The sequence below is a fragment of the Hydra vulgaris genome, chromosome 01 (genome assembly GCF_038396675.1).
Source record: "Hydra vulgaris chromosome 01, alternate assembly HydraT2T_AEP".
Lineage (NCBI taxonomy): Eukaryota > Metazoa > Cnidaria > Hydrozoa > Anthoathecata > Hydridae > Hydra > Hydra vulgaris.
In genome coordinates, this window is record NC_088920.1 from 17526516 (window position 1) to 17531519 (window position 5004).

The following is a 5004-nucleotide window of genomic DNA, read 5'->3' on the forward strand; positions in this document are numbered from 1 at the left end:
TATATATATATATATATTATATATATATATATATATATATATATAGAGAGAGAGAGAGAGAGAGAGAGAGAGAAAGATCATTAAAACAATAAAATAGTTACAAAGTCTCACTTTAAACGAATACCATTAACATTGTGATGATAGTAGCATTAGGAAACTAATATTTATGTATTATTATTATAATAAATAAATATAGTTTATAAATACATAGTTTTTTAATTCGTATTGTAAAACAGAGTCTTACAACTGATAATTAATGAAAATAAATACAAATTATAAAAATGATGCAAGGTTCATTTAACATTTCTAAATACTATATTAATGTTAGTCAACAAAGTTAAAATCAACTTAGAGCATTTTATTAGTTCTTTTGCAATTGGCACATCCACCTCTGTCTCTCGAATTTATAAATAGGTAGTCAAAGCTTGCTCAATAGATAGGTTTTCAGCATTACAATGCTTTTTTCTTACACTTTCTAAAGAGAAGTATGGCAAATTGATTTCTTGTTTTACCTAAATCATATTTGTCATCTATGCATAATGATGTCAGATGATGACCCGGTTTAATGAACGTCATCCCCCTTTATCAAACTTTGTTAATTTTTTGCCATCTCCTATTGATAATGATGTCAGTATTTGTTATCATATTATTATGGTAGATCAGAATTGTTAATATAATATAAAAAATGCATATACCATTAATTTTTTTCTGGTTTAATTATACATTTATTCTCAATAGTACTCAATTAAATTTAAAAAAATATATAAAGTGTTCTTTCAGATAAGCAAGCTTAATTCTAAACTTAAATTGTTTTTCCGATGATCCTGTAGATTTTTAAGCAACAAAAGCAAGAAGTTTGTGTAAATACCACATTGTTAGTGTAAATACCTCTAAAACCTGCTCATAGATACCATAAATAGTTTTACTTTTTTTTAAAATAAAATGTTTTACTTTTTTCTTAATATACTTTTTTAATTGACATTGTTTTGGTCTCAACATCCCCTCCCAATGTCAATTATTGTTAAACTTTTCAGCTCACACTGCCCTTCTATCTACTGGCATCATTTATGGATGACCCGATAGCCTAAATATTAAATATATATATATATATATATATATGCATATATATAACTATATGTATATATATATATATATATATATACATATATATATGTTAAGATTCAATCTGAGTTAAGCTGTCGTCATTTAAAATGTAAAGGGTGTTGTCAAAATATGATGCAAATAAAATTAAGTTACTTATAAAATCACGTTCAACAATGATAAACATTCTTACTGTAGTAAGAATTACTTCAGTAAGAATGTAGTAATTCTTACTTCAGTAAGAGCTACTAGATTCTACTAGTTAACAAATTTGAACAAGTTAATATAAAATAGTGAAAAAACAATGAACAAATAAGAACTTTAACTTTAGTTGGTACTAATTTGTTCAAGCATAGCCTTAAAAAATAAGTTTATATAATAAATTTTATGTATAACTAGTATACTTATAGTTAACTATCAGGAGTTATATGTATAACTAAATGCATTTTAAAGCATATTATTTTATTTATATATTACTTTAAATCTTATTACTTTGAAAATTGGACCCAGAAGCTTTATTCCCAATAACACTGTAGTACTTCAGATTGAAAATTGAAAGGTTTCTGTAAATATCCTGTTTTTGTTCATATGATATTTGAACATCACAAATTTAATAATAGTGTTGTAATATGTTATATAAATAATACTATAATAGATTATGATTTGAAAATAAGATAGGTTAGGAAGACAATGATCAAAGAATAAATTTACTAATAGAAATTTAGATATTTGTTTATTTGTTTCAGAATATTATATTATGTGTGATGAAAAAGTAAAGATACTGTTGCACCCAATGTCTATTGCACCCAATGTCTATTGCACCCAATGTCATCATTGTAAAGTCGGTTTAACATTTTTGTTTTTGTTTTTTTGTTTAACAACTTATCCTAATTTATCACTTTTGTTCAATTCAACCTGGATAATAATTAAAATTGCTCGAAAAATAAGGTTCCTTATTAAAATTGCTCTCCCTCACAACTCTATAACTCCGAAACACGAAACTTGACGAACAAAGCCACTGCTCGGAGAATCAAGTTAAGCACGGTACTACCAGAGACGTGGTGGGGATTTAACTATATAAAGATATAGAGAGAGAGCAATTTTAATAAAGTTCCTTATTAAAATTGCTTTCTCTTTCTCTCTCTCTCTCTCTCTCTCTCTATATATATATATATATATATATATATATATATATATATATATATATATATATATATATATATATATATGTATATATCTATACATCTATACATATATACATATATATATATATATATATATATATATATATATATATATATATATATATATATATATATATATATATATATATATATATATATATATATATATATATATATATATTGTATTTATATATATATATATATATATTTTAGAAAATGTTTGAAGAAAGTTAGAAAATACTAAAAACCTTGGTATTATGCAAGCCGAAGCGATTTACTTAATTCAATCGACGAAAGACGGCGTGTAAATCGCAAAAGAAAAAATAATATTTTTAATATTTATTTTGAATGTATTTATTATTAGCATTTAATTTAAAATAAATTTAGTTTGTTACAAATTTTTTAATTTTATAAAATTTCGTTATAAGAGTTTATGGTAAATCCCACATAGGTTATAAGTGGAAAACATCACATGTAAAAGGTCAAAAATGCTACACGTTTTGAATACCAAATGGGATAAAGTAGCAAATCCCAGATAAAGTTAAGCCTCTTTGAAAGCTTCGATGATTAATTTTAAATTACTATTTAAGTAATTTTTAAATTAAAAGAATTTTAAAAATTATCATAGAAGCATTCGGACTTTCAGTTGTCTAGTATTGACTACTTTTATACCATTTGGATTAAAATATGTGGCATTAAAGATCTATAACATGTAGTATTTTCCACCTATATCTCATGTATGATTTACCACATATAACCCATGTGGGATTTATTATATGAAACCCACATGGAACAAAATAATAATCCCCATATGGGTTACATATGGTAAAAACCCACGCGTATCCCTTATGGGATTTACCATATGGATTCCATGTGGGATTTACCATATGAAAACCACATGGGATAAAATAATAATCCCTACATAGGTTACATATGGAAAAAATTCACGCGTATCCCATGTGCGTTTTTTCACTGGGGAGGCGCATTAACATTATTATCAACTAAATAACATTAGCAGTTTATAAAATGATTTTAAATGAAAATGATTGAAAGATATAAAAAATGATACAAATGAGATATAAAAGGTGCAATCATGTTTTGTTTTCAACGTCGGTAACGTTTGAAGTTCTTATTTAACTATTATTTAAAATCAATGTATGTAACTAAGAACATTTTCTCCTTTTTTTTCATTTATTTTTCTCGAAACTTTTTCCCGCAATTTCTGAAGTCATAGCAAATGAATTTTTAAATAAATTTCAAATTAACAATTGTGAATTTGAACATTTTTTATTTTATTAAATTGTAAGCGAGTCGTCAAACATCAAAACTTCAAAATGATGGCGACTAAAAAGAGACAAACAACACTTTCATTTTTAACACAAGCAGGATCGGAATTAAAACTGTTGAAGAGAAGAAAAACGCAATAGTAGAAAATTACAGCTAACAACAGCTCAAAAATGGGTAAACACTACTCTTGCAAAATATAATGCAAATGAATGACAAGAGATGTTATATTATGGAAATTATGTTACATCATTAAAATGCACTGTTTGTCGTCAGTATACTAAACAAATTGATATTTATAAAGGATATACGGCAGAATGGGGAGGCGATGAAGGTAGTTGTAAGATTAGCACAGTGCCGCAGTTGATCGCAGTTGATTTTTACTTCAGAAATATATATATATATATATATATATATATATATATATATATATATATATATATATATATATATATATATATATATATATATATATATATATATATATATATATATTTCTGAAGTAAAAAATCCCCAAAAAAGTTACGTTCGGAAAGCTTGTTGCTACCCTTGAAGAGGGTAATTCATTTGGCATTGCAGGTATTCGCCCCAAAAATGCATCAGTTATATTGGATTTTTTTTTCAATTTTATCTATAAAAATTACTTTATAAAATAATATACTTTATTACATACTGATTTTTTATAAAACAGTGTTTTGAGCAATAAAAACTTTTTATAAAATAAAATACTTGTGCAATAATAAATAGGAACACAATGGATTGCACATAAAATTCAAGCACTTGAGATGATCTTAGGCAAATATGGAGTATATATAAAACATCTCGAAAACATGACTGCAGATTTTAGTTTTACTCAAGCAGAAAGAGCAAAGTTTAAAGGATATCATCAGTGGAATCATGGACGAATACTTCTTTGTATAGCGTTATTCATAAAAGTTTTATCGCCAGCAAAGTTGTTATCTTTATTTTTTCAAAGCAAAGAAGTTGATTCGGTAACATCATCTGGATTTATTGAACAAACTAAAAAACAGTTAAGTCGTTTGAAGAAAAAAGAATTTAATGATTTACCAATAGTCAAACATTTTCTTGCAAAAGTAACAAACAACAGTGGAAATTCCAGGATGTTGAGCTTCATGATTTTACAAACGCACTAACTTTAGTTAAGAATTTAATCATTGTAGCGTTTCATGATTCAATGATTGTAGCATTAATTGCCGAATCCATAGAAGAGCGTTTGGAAACACAAAATACAGTTCCTGATATGTATGGAATGTTAATCCTAAACACTGGTGGCTGGTTTCAAAATAACACCAATAATTTATTTGCTGACGATAACATCGAAAAATAGTATGACTTTTATAATTTGCTGTTACGTTATGCTGGCTTCACTGGGAGTGTAAATAATACGTTAGATGCTTGGCATAACTTAGTTGAT